This window comes from Eumetopias jubatus, unplaced genomic scaffold, assembly GCF_037043125.1.
Source record: "Eumetopias jubatus isolate StellerSeaLion01/CBP00866 unplaced genomic scaffold, mEumJub1_p1.0 scaffold_2, whole genome shotgun sequence".
NCBI classification, from domain to species: domain Eukaryota; kingdom Metazoa; phylum Chordata; class Mammalia; order Carnivora; family Otariidae; genus Eumetopias; species Eumetopias jubatus.
The window spans coordinates 121,070,960-121,088,259 of NW_028274808.1; positions in this window are offsets into that span (position 1 = coordinate 121,070,960).

Consider the following 17,300-nt stretch of genomic DNA (forward strand, 5'->3'; position numbering starts at 1 on the left):
CTGGCTTACTAGAAGACAGTTAGATTGTCATATCTACTTCTTCATTCAAGCAATTGCTTTATGTTATTTTGGTGCAAGTATGCAAACAAAGTCTGGCCTGACAAAAATATGTAGTTGGAAAGGAAAGAGTACTTTAGTAGCCTTTTCATATAATTGTGATATTCTTGATACTGTACCCAAACTTGATAAGTGGCAGTTTTCTAAAGATTAGTTATAATGTGGAAACTGAAATTATGTCAATGAAGTCTTCTTACTTTATTACATTAAAAGCCTTTTTCTATTTCGGATTTTCAGTGGATCTTTTACCCATTCATAATTTTATAACATGGTGTATTGGTCATTGGGAAAAGGTTGGTTCACTGAGATACATGGATCTTCCAAATGTTGGCATTTTCTCATTATACAATATTAAACAAACACACTGGTTTTACCAGTCTAATCAGAAAAGTCTTTAAGTATTTGGAAACTGCCACTTACTGTGCAGATACAAGTTTTCTAGGTTTCTAAATTTTGCTTAAAAGCTTGAAATTGAATTTTACCATTGGCAATAAATGCCCGGTACACAATAGGGCAAAGGTTATATTCAGTAAAGAGAAAGACAAAAAGACATTCAACTTGAAAAAACATTATCTCCTTATCCTTCTAACACACCTTAAATTTATAACCCAGTTGATTTTGTTGCAGGTATCACCTACACCATCTTCTATCCAAGCAGTACCTGATCTACTTGATCCCATAAACTCTCTGATGCAACTTCCTTGGAGAATATACCTCCTGCCCCTGCTGGGGTGGACAGCGGTACTCAGCAGGCTATGAAGGAACATTGCAGATACCTGGGAGTTGATATGCTCCTGATACATGTTTTTCTTATTTCTCTTCTCATTTCTCAGCTTCACCTTCCAAAGTAACTGTTTGAATCCAATTCCTGAGACTCTCCATGGTTCTGCTAAATGAAATAGTTTGCTTCCTTTCAGTATCTCCCTGTGTGTGTCTCAGACGCTTACATTTCAGCTTTCTCTGCTCTGCCGGAGTCAGTTACCACTTACCCACCATCTTTTTAGCTTCGAAAAACTTGCTGACATTCCTCATCTCCTGTTATCTATTCTCTTTTCTTTTATTGTGGCTTTAGGATATTTTTATTCCATTATTGTTGGTTTAGTGGATTTGGGAGGGAGAGTGTAGAGATAAATATTTGTGCTCAATTGTCATGGTTTACCAGAAGTCAAGACTACCGCATGTAGAATAGAATTTTCAATTTTGTCTTTCTCTTCACTTGGATCAACAACATCCAAGCCTAGAGGAGTCATATCTTCGATTTCCCCCATAGTTTAAGTATTATAGCCCATCGTCCTTTGACAGTGAAGTTGTGAGACTTCTTGCTTGTGGTAGGCAGTAACAGAGGTAAGGAGTATAAAACAGTCATTTTTATGAGTGCTAATTTCCCCTTGGATTAATGCTCATTTTAGGGTGTGAATTGTTTATTCAAATGATTTGCCCATTTTTTAGTTGGGTTGCTTTTTTTTTGGTATATATAGTCTGGATACAGGTCCTTTGTCAGATATATATATATATATATTCATATCCCAGTTGATTTTGATGCAGGTGTCACCTACATCAAATATATACATTCATATATATATATATATATATATATGAATGAATATTTTCTCCTAGTCTATGGTTTGTCTGTTCATCTTCTTAATAGTGTCTTCAAATGAGTAAAAGTTTTCAATTTTGATGAAATTCAACTCTATCTCTTTCTCTTTTCTTAAGATTTTATTTATTTGACAGAGAGAGAGAGAGAGAGACAGTGAGAGGGAACACAAGCAGGGAGAGTGGGAGAGGGAGAAGCAGGCCTCCCGTGGAGCAGGGAGCCCGATGCGGGGCTCGATCCCAGGACCCTAGGATTATGACCTGAGCTGAAGGCAGACGCTTAACCGTCTGAGCCACCCAGGCGCCCCTCTATCTCTTTTTCTTATACAATTAGTGCTTTTTGGATCACCTCAAAGAAATTTCCACCTTCCAAATTTCCAAAGATATTCTTTTACATTTTCTTCTAGAAGCTTTATAACTTTGGATTTTACTTTTAGGTCTATGACCCATCTTGAATTAATTTTTTTTTAAAGATTTTATTTATTTATTTGACAGAGAGAGATACAGCAAGAGAGGGAACACCAGCAGAGGGAGAGGGAGAGGGAGAGGCGGCTTCCCACAGAGTAGGGACCCCAATGAAGGGCTTGATCCCAGGACCCTGGGACCATGACCTGAGCCAAAGGCAGACACTTAATGACTGAGCCACCCAGGTGCCCCTTGAATTGATTTTTATGTAAAGTGTGAGGTACAGGTTGAGGTTCATTTTTCTCCCAAATATTTATTCTAGTTTTTCCAGCTCCATTTGTTTAAAAGACTTTTCTTTCCTACTGAATTGCCTTGAAACCTTTGTAAAAAAATCAATTGATTCTGTACATATGAGTCTATTTCCCAACTTTCTAATCTGTTCCATCAATTTGTCTATACTTATGATTCCATGTTATCTTGGTTATTGTAACTTTATAATAGGTCTTAAAATCACCTTAAAAATTGGTGAGTCCTCCAAATGTTTGTGGAATCATGTTGGATTCATATTGGAGTCAAATTCTACAAAAAGAGGATTAATGTTGTAGTTGAGGTTGTATTTAATGTACAGATTAATTTAGGGGGACTTGATATCTTAACAATATTGTGTCTGTTGATCCGGGAAAATTCTACGTCTCTCCATTTATTTACGTTTTTTTAATCTGTTTCAGCAATGTTTATACTTTTCAGTGTAGAGGTCTTATACGTCTTTTATTAAATTTATTCTGAAATATTTTATGTATTTGTTGTTACGATTAAAAAATATTTTCTAAGTGTTTTCTGCAAGTACCCAAAAATAAAATTAATTTTTTGGTATCTTGACTTTGTATCCGATGATCTTATAAATTAACCAAGTAATCCTCATAGTGTTTTATAAATTCCTTAGGAACTTCTACATTAATAATCATGCCATCTGAGAATAAAGATGGTTTTATTTTTTTCTTTTCAATTTTTGTTGGTTTCCATGCCTTGTTGGAGGGTTTCCCCCCCTAGGCACCACTGACAATTTGAGCCTGTCCTATACATTATAGAATGTTTAGCAGCATCCCTTACCCACCAGATGCCAGTGGCACCTCCCACCCACCCCCAGCCCTCCAGCCCTCCGCCCTTCTGAATAACTTCCAGGCAGGGGAGTCTGGCGAAGTCTTCAGGGGGCAGAGCTGTGCAACAGCAGGAAGCAGGGCAGAAAGAAACAGCTTGAGCTTGGGAGACTGAAGAAAGACAGAGTCAGATAGACAATTGGAGAGCTCCAGAAACAACAATTTGGCCAGTGTGATGGGAGCAAAAATGTTCAAGGATTGTGTCTACAGTAGGGATGATGTCTCGGGGAAAGTTTCTGAAGGTCCAGAAATGTCAAAATTAAGAAGTTTAGATTTTCTTCTTTAAGCCAATGGCTTTTTTTTTAAAATCTTTTTCTCCCTCCCTCCCTCCCTTCCTACTTCAATCCCTTCCTCTCTTTCTGTTTTTTTTTTTCAAATATCCGAGCAGAGCCCTGAAGAAATGAAATTAAATCTTACATGGATGACTGGTATTGAAAATAGATGAAATCAGAGAAGCCGCATCAAAATGAGCTCTGCAGGGAGGAACCTTGGAAACTTCCACAAGATCTTGCCCTTGAGACGGCTCTTGAGGTCCCTCAGTGGCACCCCCCCAACCCCGTGTTCTTTGAAATACGGATACAAACAGCAACTTTAGGTAATGAGGAGTCATTAATGGATTTTTGAGCTCAGAAAGCAAGCCTTTTCCTAGCTTTGAGCCTTAAGAAAGTTATTTAGCCTCTCTGGGGCTCATTTTCTCTTTTGTAACATGGAGATGATAATACCTGCTAGAGAGGTTGCAACAATTAGAAACAAAGTACTTGGCACAGTGCCTGGTGTGTAGGTGTTCAAATAAATGTAATTGCAAAGTTAATGATCATGTCGATAATAATGGAAACAGAGGGTGTCGCCCGGCACTGAGTTCCAAATTCCCAAAGTCATTATGAGATCTATGTTCGTGATTGGATTCTTGACTGACTCCAAAACCAGGTTCAGAAGACCCCTCACGCTCTGGAGCCACCATAAGGACTTACTACTGCTTGTACACCTGTGGGCAAGGCAGTTCTACCCCAGGCTCTCCTGAGTTGGGAGACACACGGAGCTTGCGGCTGACTCTGCAGTGGCTCTGCGTCCCCTGGCATGCCTCCAGCCAGAAGTGCCACTCTGGAATGAACCTGGTACACCCACGGACAATGCAAGGAACCCCCTCCTCTCCACACAGAGCATGGCACAGCTCAGCATTTCCTCCTCCAGACAGATCCTTGCTCCAACTCTGGAGCACCAGGAAAAGCAGCAAGTTACCCTCATCCCTTCAGACTCCCCATGTGGCCTTTTATGGAGAGAATACATTTGAATTGTGTCCTAGCTGTGTGCATGTTATCTGTGGATATTCGCCATTTATTTATTTATTTATTTATTTATTTGCTTATTTATGTGACACACAGAGACAGAGCACAAACAGGGGGAGCTGCGGAGATAGAGAGAGAAGCAGGTTCCTGGCTGAGCAGGGAGCCCGACACGGGGCTCGATCCCAGGACCCTGGGATCATGACTTGAGCTGAAGGCAGACACTTAACCGACTGAGCTACCCAGGCGCCCCGATATTCACCCTTTAGAATTCATTTACCGTTTGTTTATCATAAATACAACAAATTGATATTGAGTGCCCAGCGTGTGCCAAGCACTGGCTTAAGTAGGCATTGAAAGTACACTGACAGACCAGCCTGCAAAGTAAACATCATAAAAATGCTAGTGGTATATATATATATATGTATATAGGATAAAAATATATATTATATATAAAATATGTATTATATATAGAAAATATATATTTATCAAACTCAACCATATATGTATATATGTATATGTATATGTATATATATATATATATATATATATACACTCCAAAGATACTTAAGGTGTAAAGTCAAAGCCAACTTTTCTATGCGTTTGTGTCTTTCCAGGGTGCCTTCAATGCACTGCCATCCCCATCTGCTCTAGAGCAGAAAGACTACTTAATAGCCAAAGGCAGCTGACAACTTAGGCTTCAGTGTACTCTTTCAGTTCCCTTCAGGATGACCTGAGGTGACCACCCTTCTAGGTAAAGAGGATTCTATCTCCATTTGACAATAAACCCTCAACTTGAGGAAAGAGCGGTCATGTCAGCCTCGATGACTTTAAGTCACAGAAGGGTGGGATTTTTACAACGTAGTCCTACCTCGAAAAGGCCCGTGGATCAGATACCTCAGAGGGGTGAATAGGGGCTTGGTCTGGTTTGAGGTCAAGGAAGGATCATAAAGAGGTTTTTTCCCCTGATATTTTGAGTTGCAGTAAGACACAGTGGCTAATCCCTAGGAAGGGGGGGCAGGCAGAGGTGAAGGTAAGGGTGGGCTGGGGAAGAAAGGGGAATGAAATTCATTGGCCTCGAGACTTTTTCCATTCTGAAATTTGAAATAATATTTAGTTTTGCTATAGGGAAAAAAATTAAATCTCCTGCATGCCTGACATGGTGGGGTTGGAGTTCAAAGTGTCTCAGAAACTTTGGGGGAATTTAGTCTGCAATTAATGTATCCCAGTGCTCACTGCTGTATGGTGGGCAACTTTGGCAAACTGCTTAATAAGGAAAGCAAGATCATTGTAAGGAATTTGGGAAATGACACAGTGCTCAAGTAGAGAGAAAAAAACCGTTCATTTTCTAACTCGGGTACCCATTTTCTTTCAATATATTCTTTCTGCTTTTTACAAAACACTGAAATGATACTGTATATAAAACTTATCTTGTTATCTTATCTGACAATTAACATTGCTTAAAGAACATTTTTTGTCATTAAAACAATTACATGTGTTTTTAATTTAATTATGATATGTTACAAAATTAACCCATATTCATTGCAGAAAATTTAGAAAATAGAGAAATAGTCTTAACCCCAGAAGATCGCTATTACCATAGTTGTTAATGTAGTCATGATACTAATACAGAGCCATGGGCAAGTGTTTTACCTAGAAAAGCCTCATTTTCCTTATCTTTAAGATGGAGATAACAAGTATCTTCCTTATAGGTCTATTGTAAGATATTCCATATAAATGAAAACTATTTCTCACAGTGCCTGGCATATCATCAGCACATATTTATAATTTTACACTAATTTTAAACAAATCAATATCAACCTCTACAAAATATTCCACAGCCTGCTTTTTTTTTTTTTTAACTGAATAATATATCGGGATCATTTTTACATGTTAACAACAAACCTAAATCTGCAATATAATTTGAATACCTATGTGGTGTTCCTTTCTAGGACCATGTATGAGACATTAGGCTGCAAACATGATTTCCAGTGGTTGCATAATATGCCGTCATGTGTATGTGCCATAATCTATTAACACTGTGTTGTCTGTTACAATCCAGCTGCCTAGGGACAGTGAAGCCATGTTAATAGTAATAAAACGTATTTCTCTGACTCTCTTCCAACTTTCTTTTGCTGGAAAAGACTCCTTCTCTTCAAAGTCTTCAAAGACTCCTCCTGTCATTTCTAGGAGTCCCCAAGAGATTCATCTATTCATTTAAACAACAAATATCGAGCACCTACCTTGCGCCGGGCAGTGCGCTGAGGGTGTGATAGTGAGAAAAAAGGGACACAGCTGCAGCTCTCTGGGTGTTTCCCATCTAAAGGGGGACACCAGACCTTAATCAAATAATCACTCAGGGAATCAAATGCAAGCTACATTAAGTGATAAGAAGAACCAATAGAGAGCTTATGAGAACAATGGCAAAGGGACTTGACCTTGGCTGGGGTTCAGGGAAGGTCTCTGAAGATGTTCCTGACTGAGATGAGATCTAGAGTGTGGAGAAGCTCCTGGGGTCTGGGTGAAGGGGTTCTGAAGTAAGAGGGCCCTCTCTGGCAGAAGGAATGGCAAAGGACGAGCTCTGTGGCAGGAGGGGGCACAGTGTGCTTGGGGAAAGCGCCCGAGGCGTGAGTGAACCCATGCTGGGAACATCGTGTAGGATCTGTGGTGGTAGATAGCAAGCGTGTTTTTTAAAATGTGGGGTTTATGATTTTTCATAAAGGGACCATATAGAGGGGCCAACTGATCAGGAGACAGTTGCCATTGAAAAGATAATTGTTACACCCACAAATCCCAGGAGGAAGGGGCACACGAGGGAGCACCAGGGTCAGTCAAGAGGCTGAGGAAGCGAGGAAGAAATGTGGGCAAGAGCCTTTATTGTGGTTTCTGTGGGAAGGAATGGGCAAGGCAGGGTACGCAGTTCAGGATTGGCAAGTTTGAATAATTTCATCAGGCTCTGAGGTAAAGGGGCTGCCCCGAGTTGTCTGGTACCTGGTTCTGGGGGTGATTGAGACAGAGAAATAGTGGCCCTAAGTGTGAGAGCCCATAGAGGAGGTGGGTGGCAGTGTGGGCTCTGGGTTGGCTGGTTTGCCTATGAAATTCACACTCACAGGCAGGTTGTTTGCTATCTCTATTAACTGGCTAGCCCTGGGATGGGAGTCCCTCCAGAGTCAGCAAGCCCCGAGATGTCAAAGGAGCCAAAGGACAGAGTAAAAGACAGGAGTAATCAGTACGTTGGAGAAACATCAGGTGGAAGAGTGGCCAGAGTTAGCAAGAGGGACAGATGACGAGGAAGGATGACATTTCTCAGTGTTTCTGAGAGACTTCCATGAAAATAGATCTTTCCATTTTTTTTGTAATCTTTTTCTCCTTTGGGCACAAACATACAGCTGGACTGGAAGTCTAATCTGGCTGGCAGAAACATCTGCACTCAGAAGTGTCCCAGCAACTTATCTTCCAATTACTCTTGATATAAATAACATATCCTCCAATATGTCCCAGCCACATACTGAGCTAAGCCTGAGTGTTGGGTCTCTTCCTTGGGAATATATTTTTTTCTTACATTCTTCGGTCAAATAGGCCCTAGGGCAGTGGTTCTCAACTAGGAACAATTTTGTGGGATATAGGACATTTGGGAACGTCTGGAGACATTTTTCGGTTGTCACCTCTTGGTGGAGAGTCCTACTGGCATTTAGTGTGTGAAAGTCAGGGATGCTGCCAAACACACTAAAATGCATGGGACAGCCCCCCACAACAGAGCAGCATCTCTCCTAAAATGTCAGTAGTGCTGAGATCGAGAAATACTGCACCAGATATCTATATCCTGGAAGTGAATAGGGCCAGAGTTTAAGCCATGGCCCTTTGCAACAGAATTTTTCATTAATAATCACCCTGCAGTGGATATATTGTACTCATTAGTTGTATAATTTTTCTTTTAGTCTCAAGAAGTATCTGATTTTCCCCCTCCCTGTTCCTTCCATCTGTGTCCGTTTCTGGATAAGAAGTCCTGGGGAGCATTATGTGAAAAGAGTTGCTTAATCTACTCTGTTATAGCACCATTCCAAAGCTCTATCAGTGATGGTCTCCTATTTGTTTTGTTTATTTTTTGAGTGTCCCTGTTACTTCATGAGATCGAGTCAAGTCAAAGAGTCTTTAATGATTGCCTACCATATACTTAGCATGTGTCTTTCTCTGGAAATCTAGCACAGTGCCTGACCCAGTGCACGCAGGGACCTGGCCAATGAGGATGTACATTATCTTACTTACTTTTCCTGATAGCCCTATAATGGGGGGATTAATATACCTCAGCTTACATATGAGGAGATAGAGGCTTTGAGAGTCGAATCATGCCTAGATCACATGGCTAGTATGTAGTAGACTCTGGATTTGAACCCAAGCACATGGTCTGACCCCAAAGCCAATGCCCCTCTTGTGGAACTCCATGACTCCTTCCTATTGATTAAGACTGGGGACCACAACTTTTTATCCCATTAAAAACTGTCCTCCAATTGGCTCTTTTAATTTAGAGGACTTTGTTAAGCTCATTCAGCCTCCCTACAAAAAAAGTAAGCACAGTCCTGGATGAAAGGAAAATTATTCACCAAAGGAATAAACAGGCCTCATAATGGCTTGACTCCCATTCTACTAGAAAGTCTGATCTTCAAAAAGTCTGACTCCCACCTAATTACTACCTTAGTTAAGGTGTTAAAAACTAGCAGAAATCAGTTAGGGATAATGACAAAGTTGGGGGACACTTCCTGACATTACTCCAGTTTTATTCTACAGATCGCTCCCTGGGAAATTAAGCAGATTCTCATAGAACCTTGAACTTTACAGAAGATGGAAAGACTCATCAGAGCAGGCCTATTCTTGCTCTTGATAGAAATTACTTATTCTCAGATGTCACCCCTTCCTCACCTCTTAGACTATCTCCTGTATCTCCCAGATTGGCAACAGTTTTTTTTTAATTCATATCCTTCTGTATTGTTTTAATGGGTTTTTTTTTTTTTTTTTACTATTATGCCCATATCCCCACTATAAAGTAAGACATGAACTAGCTAGCTAAATAATCTTTAGGAAATACATAGAACTGTACCTTCTGGTAGAACTTTAAAAATAAGATGCATAAAGAAAGTTGCAGAACAGTATATAAGATGTGATTTCAACTGTGTTATAAAAAGAAAATATATTTTAATATGTACAAATATGTCTGGACTAAGACAATGACTATCACAGGGCAGAGGGGCGGGGGACTTCAGACAGTGGTAGGACATAGTAGATGTTTGCTTTGCAAAGATGTTAAGACCTAGGCCACTTTCCCCAGTAGAACTCTATAGAGGACAAGATGCCATTTTGAAGGCTCATGCCTTATCTACCATTTAAGGCATTAAGTTCTTGATTTGTTTATTAAAGATTGTACTTAATTACAGATCATAGAGACTCCTGATAAAACATTTCATCTTTCACAAACTGCTTTGCACCCCAGGGATCCACACTCTGATTTCGGAATGGCTATACCTTCTACCAAAGAGTGTAATGCATCTTCCTTGCACTAACATATTACACTTTTTAGGTCAACGCCTACCTAGTCGGCACATTTCTGTTGACCCCTAGCAATGCTAATTTTGCTGTACGCAGCTACAGTGATCACTGGGCAAGACATAGTTTTGTATGATCAACCTCCTGTTCCTACCCAACAAAAATGAGGCAAGTCATTTAGCAACTGATCTCACTTGAAAGCAGAATCGGTAAGTCTCTGTAATGGTGGGTTTGCCAAGCAGAGCTCTCTGGCACTCCCAATGTACTGACCAATTAGAGAGAGATCCTCCAGGTCACACCATTCACTCTGCACCCCCGACTATCTTTCTTCTTCTGGTCCAACTTTTTTTTTTTTTTCATGATCATACTGCAGTCTCTGCTGAAATTTAAGAAAGACTTAAAATCAGGGACACCTGTTGTAGTTGGAAATGACCATGTTGTCTGTGTTATAGTGGCCATTGAGCCTGACAGCTGCACAAATGCAAGGCCAGCCAGAGTCCCCTTCAATAGAAGTGACTTCTCTGTTTGGAAAAAAAAAGTGCCCACAGAAACTCAGAGCCTGGACTGTTGCTGTGGGTTTGTTTGCTTGCTTGTTCTCTTGCTTGTTTTTACAGAAGGAATATTTTCTGGTCTGTCTCAAAGTGGGGAATCATAAAAATAATATGTATATCTCTCTATCTATCTAAACATTTTATTTTATTTTAAAACATAGATGTCTATTTTCCAGGGACTAATGTAGGGCCAAGGCTTGATCTGAGTATGGACACACTGTTTGGAGTTAGCTTGTTGCCCTTTTTCAGTGAACCACACTTTCTGATACACCATGTACAATTTCCAGGTTGATTTCTTTACAGTGGAATTAGAATTCCAAGATCCTCGTGAAGCAGTGTGAGAGTAGATTCCATCTAGATTTTTACAATCTTCCCCTACAGAGTTGACTTCCCCATACATAATTCCACGGCAATATTTTTAGTCACTTTTTTTTTCTGTTAAGTCTTCCCAAAGCACTCTCCTTAGTATTCGTAGAAAAAAGGACTCTCAGTTCACTGGCTTATATAATATGTGATTAAAAGAATATCACCAACAAGTGCAACTGGCATTGAGTGATTTGGGGAAAAAGTCCAACTGATCCTTGGACACTCATCAGCCCAGCGGGTAGGGGATCACCAACAAGTGCAACTGGCATTGAGTGATTTGGGGAAAAAGTCCAACTGATCCTTGGACACTCATCAGCCCAGCGGGTAGGGGATCACCAACAAGTGCAACTGGCATTGAGTGGTTTGGGGAAAAAGTCCAACTGATCCTTGGACATTCATCAGCCCAGCGGGTAGGGGATCACCAACAAGTGCAACTGGCATTGAGTGGTTTGGGGAAAAAGTCCAACTGATCCTTGGACACTCATCAGCCCAGCGGGTAGGGGACAGCAGGAGCAGATGGAAACAGTGCCCCATTACCCCTGAAGCATCAGCCAACAAGTCTTACTTAACTCTGGGAGAAGGTGAGGTACAGGTTGGTTCATGACATACCTACTGTTGATTAGTCTCTTTTAGCGTCTTGTAATGTTTTGAAGCAGCATTGATGGAATCCTACGCAGAAGAACAGAATATCTGACAGGAATGGAGGTGATCTTGAGGAATTGTGTTCATCCCCCTCTCTGCTCCTTCTAGTCTCTTGACGTGGCCCTTGAAAAGCATCTGGAACACCTAGGGCTGGGTGAAGCACAATATGCAAACCTTGGACAGAGTGCAATCCTTTCACAATGGAACGATCAACAGAGATCTAAAGATATTGTGGCCAGAATTCGGTTTTTCAGGTTCCCGGCTTCAGCTTTTCCTGCTACATTTTCTGACTTTTATTTCCCATGCAACTTGAGGCTGCCCCTCCTGGGACCTTTCTGCCATCTGATCATCTCTGTGTGGAGGCCCAGAGGCCACGAAGGAGCAGAGTGGAATAGGCTCAGCATGGCCCTTGCTCTGTGGATAGCTCTCTGAACTTCTTGCCACTAGCATGTAATCTCTATGAATCAGTGTGTGGTGGGAGAGGCATGACTTTCTTTCTGACCTTTCTGCAAGACTGTTACTTTTCAGCACTGTGGGGGCTAAAGAAGTGTTCTCATTGCTAAATACCTGGCCCCACTTTTGCTTTCAAATTACACCCAGGGGAGGTGACATCTGAGCCAGGCTCGTTCAGGAGAAGGGGGCAGAAGAGCGGAAGAGCAGTCTAGGCAAAATGAATATCAAACGCAAAAGCCTTGACCTGACATGAGCCAGTACACTATTTCAGAAGCAGAAGGTGAGAGCAGGGGCCAGAATCATGAAGGGTACTGTATCCACACTCAGAAGTGTGGAGTTTGTCCTGAAGGCCATAGAAAGTCATTAAACAGTTGCCTGGCCAGGTCTGTGATTTAGATGGGTCACCCTGTCAACACGAGAAAATGGATGGATGGTGGTAGGAGGTGGGACTGAGAGCAGGGAGACCAGAGAGGAGATGGATGGCTACAGTAATTCAGGGGAAAGATGATACAGTCCCGCTCTAAGGCTCTGACAATGTGGATGGAGGGGAGGAAGCAGTTTCCAAGGCATTAAGAATGCCTATACTTGGAACATTCTCCAGTGCTGACTAGAAAGTTAGATTAAAGTGACCAAAACAATTTGCGGGAGCGTGGGAGAGAGTGTGTATGTGATCAACTTCTGATTCAGTTGTGAAGAACATTCCAGAGTTTCTAGTTTTCCTATCGGGGCTACCCCACAGACGGCCAGATAGGCTGTATACTACCATACACCAGAGAAGACTCTACTGACCCACGCTGCAATGTATTCAGCCTGCAGCCCCTTCAAGTTGTGTAATGCTACCATCTTGCTTCCTATGGTTGTGCAAACAAGAATTTCCAGAGAAGTCTACATAGCTTCTTGAGAAATGTCATGTGAGGTATATAAGCCCAACTAAACAGAAGAGGTAAGGGTAAGGCTAGATGGCTAATGGTAGCTTTTAGGATCCAACGCAAGACGGAACCACTCCTTGCTCCACAAGGGCGCCGGGAGAGGAGAGGAGTGTGGATGACTGCAGGCGTTGGGGCAGGACACAAGGAGGTGGCTCAGAGTTCTTGGCATCAGAATGGAACAGCCATCGATACGGCATGGCTCTGGAACATAGAAACCAACCTCATCACGGACACCCTGCCATGGTGACCCATTCAAGGGCTCAGGGAATGGGCTGCAGGGGAACTTGGGAGAGTCTTCACAATGGCAAGCCTCTCAGCAGTGTCTACACCCACACACAAAGAGGCATTTTCTTTCCCTCCTGTGTTTGGGAAAGGCTGGGGTTTGGGCACCTCCCTTTGCTGCACATGAGGCAGTAAGGATGGTAAGTCTTCTGGACTTGTTCACCATTCCTGGCGCATCTGAACTCTGTGGAGAAGTAAATGAATATGTGTCACGGCCCTTCAGTTTACCCACTTGATGGATTTCTAAGAAGTTGTGGGTGTACCGCATACAGACCGAATTTCCACACAAGTTGGAAGTCTCTAACAGATGAAAATTGCAAATGAAAGTGCCCCATGCTGTGTAGATCACACAAGCAGTGCAGAACAATGCCTGGCACACAGCAGATGCTCCCTGACTGTTCTCTGAATTCACAGATAAATGGGTTATGTTAACTAAGCCCTTCCACACAAATTACCTCATTTGATCCTAACAAGTCTGTGAAGTAGGTGTTGTTGTTATCTTTGTTTTATAGAAGAGAAAACGGAAGCTCTGAAAGGTTCACTGACTTACGTGCTCAAGGTCACACAGCTACTGAAGGCTAGGCTGGGACACTAATTGAGATCTTTTGATTCTTCCCACCACTCAACAGCTGTTTGTAAAAGCTTCAGTCTGCCGGATTCTGATTTAAAGGAACCGCCCAAGCAATCCTCTGGTGAAGAAGAAAACCATGCCTAATGCATATGTTGTAAGTCATTTCTGGGGTATTATTATGGATTTTCCCAGAGTGGGATGCTCCATCTTGCAAATGCATAAATCCCTAGTTTACACTCATTTTGAAGATTGAGTAACTGAGCACATAAAGGATACACAAATGGCTGCTAACCGCAGAAAGAAAAAGGAAAAAAAGCAGAATGAAAAAAAAAATAGACTTCTTCCTTTCTTTTGTCCTATTAGAATCTACTTCTCTCCTATTCGGCTCACATAACATCATGTTTTATTTCTTTTTTCTGTCTGGTTCAAGGCTGAAATATTTGTTTTCTAAAATTGGGACACTAATTTGTTGGGTTGACTGGATAAACTAATGAAGAAGAAATTGGTCTGTGGAGGAGTGAAAACCTACTTCCCCAAATCACAGATGCTAAAAACCATAGATGCACGAAGTCAAGAGCTTTCTTCTAGTTAAATGAGGAGGCAGTCGAACCCCATGGGGTGGGAAGCTCGTCTTAGAAAGTGTCACCTCTCATATGCACTACAGCGAGTGGGCTCTGCCCGTGGGTGGCTATTCAGATCCCCACGCCTCTCCCACCTGCTTGGGGCCCCGGGGGCCAAAGTCAGCTCAAAACTTCCCGTCTTCTGGCGGTGACCCCTAATCCTCCCGCTGAAAACAGTGTTCTTTGTCCATGTCCCCAACTGCTGTTGAACTTTGCGTGCCGGGTGTGCTTTGTCTCCTGATCTTTTTTTAGGTAAGAGTGAACAGAAGCCCAAGGATCAGGTGCTGGCTACAGAACAAAGATGTTTACTTTCCATCAGGATCAGAGGTGAACGTCAACCAAAAATAAGTACAGCACCTTGACCATCAGAGTCTTCCAGACAAGAACACAGAACATATTCTGACAATTGTATCAGCAGACGCTGCCCAGGAGAATTTGTCTAAAGGAATGATTATCTTAATTTGATCTACCCAGTCCTTATTTGACGGGCAGAAGAGTCACTTCATGGACACAGGACATAGATCTTGGCAGCCTGACCTAAGGTGGTGTTTTTAAGAATTGCCGAGACCGCAACCTTGTCTGTGGTTAAACTTTATTCATTCAGCCTTCCCTGATTCAGAACTCTTTTTTTTTTTTAATTTATCTAAAGTGCCGAGTGGAAACGATTGAACGTATTTTTAAAAGAAAAAAGAAAATTTGCTTCCGATTGTGGTCGATCAAAGAGGGTCCAGGAAGATCTAAATACATCCATGCATGCATCAAATTTTGATGGAGGTGGCAATATATTCGCCAGCAAGCAAACTGCAAATTCACAATGGTGTTTATTGGAGTGCACTATATTTAGCAAAGGCAAGTCTGATGGAGCTTGGCTTTGAGACGGCAGTTTGATCCTTCCTTTCATCACTGCATGGTGGGGAGGACCTTGGCGAGGCCTGGCCAGGGAGAAATCACCACCCAGCCTTCCACCCCACGAACCACTGCTCTTGTGACCAAACATAGCCCTGCTGCCTCAGGAAGGTTTGCATAAAAGGGATTGGTTTTCATTTGATTCTGCAAATGAACTCACTGTGAGAGCCTGGCAGAAAGGAAGAGAATAAGAAAGAAAAAAAAAATTCTTAGGCAGTTCTGGCCAACTTCCAAATGCTTCAAGCTGACAGCACAAGTGGTTTAATCTGTTTCTTTAGAGCTGAAGACATGCTTCACTTTCAAGGCCACAAACTTGGGACTTAATGAGTGATCGCCTGAAATTCTGAAATTTTTCTGGTAAAAAAACAAAAACAAAGCCGGAAAACAGGATATGATGCTTGAACGATCCTGCATTAAAATTTTTTTTAATTGTAGAAATGGTGGTCCCCCTCCTTAAAAAAAAATTTTTTTTAAATTGTAAAAATGCATGACTTCTCTGAGAAAGAATCATTTTGCATCTGTTGTGACCGTATGAGTGCATTCGAACTGTTCAAGGCAAAAAGATATCCCTCTTCCAAATGAAATGACTGGAGCTGGATCTAAAATAATTGTTATTTATTTGCTGACCATTTACCACGGGCAGGCATTAATCTTGGTTTTGTTGCAAAGATAAGTAGCAATGAAACATATTCGCTGTTCGCAGGGGCTCACAATCTACCAGGGGAAGCACAAATTTATGGCTATGTAAAGATATACGTTCTAATTTTCATACAGTGCAATGAGCATTACATAAAAGGTAGGGGCAAGGTACTAGGGAGACGAGGAAAAGTAGCGGTGAATTCAGCCAGGTGGGGCACAGGTCTGTTTTGGCTTCACATGGATATAAACATTGGAGCTGGGCTTTAAAGAGATGCTATCTAACAAAACTTAGGAGTCAGGCCAGAACCAGATGGGGACATATTGTACAGCACTTGCTAACAGTGAGGCCAGCTCCGTTCAGATAAGGAGGATGGGCCAGAAACGGGATCACTCAGCAGCTACCACCTGTCCAAGTGCCATCAGATCTCACCTGAGCTGGAATGCTAGGCTGGTTGCTGGTCTTCTTGCTTCACCTCTCACACTTCTACAGAAGTCTTCTCTCCCCAGAGCCTCAAGACTCACCCCCTTACTCACTGCATCATGTATTTCTTTAACACGTATTTATAGAGCACCTACTTCATAGCAGGCCCTCTGCTAGACCCTTGGAATATGTAAGTCAACAAAACAGACAGAAACCCTGCCCTCGTCGAGCTTATTTTCTAACAGTGCAGATAGTCATGTGTGAAAACATAATAGGTGAGTGTAAAGGATTATGTTTTATAATACATGAGAAGGTAGTGAGTACAATTTAAAATTTTGAGCAGTGGAAGGACATCAGAGTAGTGGCGTTGGGAGCAGCTTGGAATTTTAAATAGGATGGCCAGGGTAGACCTCATGGAGAAATTGACCTCAAGCAGGAACTTAAAGAAGGCAGAGGGAGGTCGCCATGTGGATAACTGGGGAAGAGTGTTATAGGCAGAGGGGATAACTAGTGTAAACAGCAAAAGTAGACCAGTACCTCCTGTTTTCCAAAACTGGGAAGAGGCCATTATGGCTGGACCAGCAAGCAAGAGGGAGAGAAATATGGATGAAGTCAGAGAAGTTGGGGGGAGGGGTTGATCTCATGTAGGGCCTTTTGAATACTATAAGGAATCTGGCTTTAACTCTGTGGGAAATGGGTTTTGAGCAGGAGAATGACATGCTCTGACTTACACTTCCAGAAGGAAACAATCTGCCTGCCCTGTTGGAGTTAGGCTGTAGGGGAAAGGTTAAAACAGCATGAATGCTTGGGATCCGGCTTTAGTAATCGGGACAGAGAAGCTAGGAGCTGAGAGCAGGGGAGGAAGAGGAGGAAGTGGGGAGAAG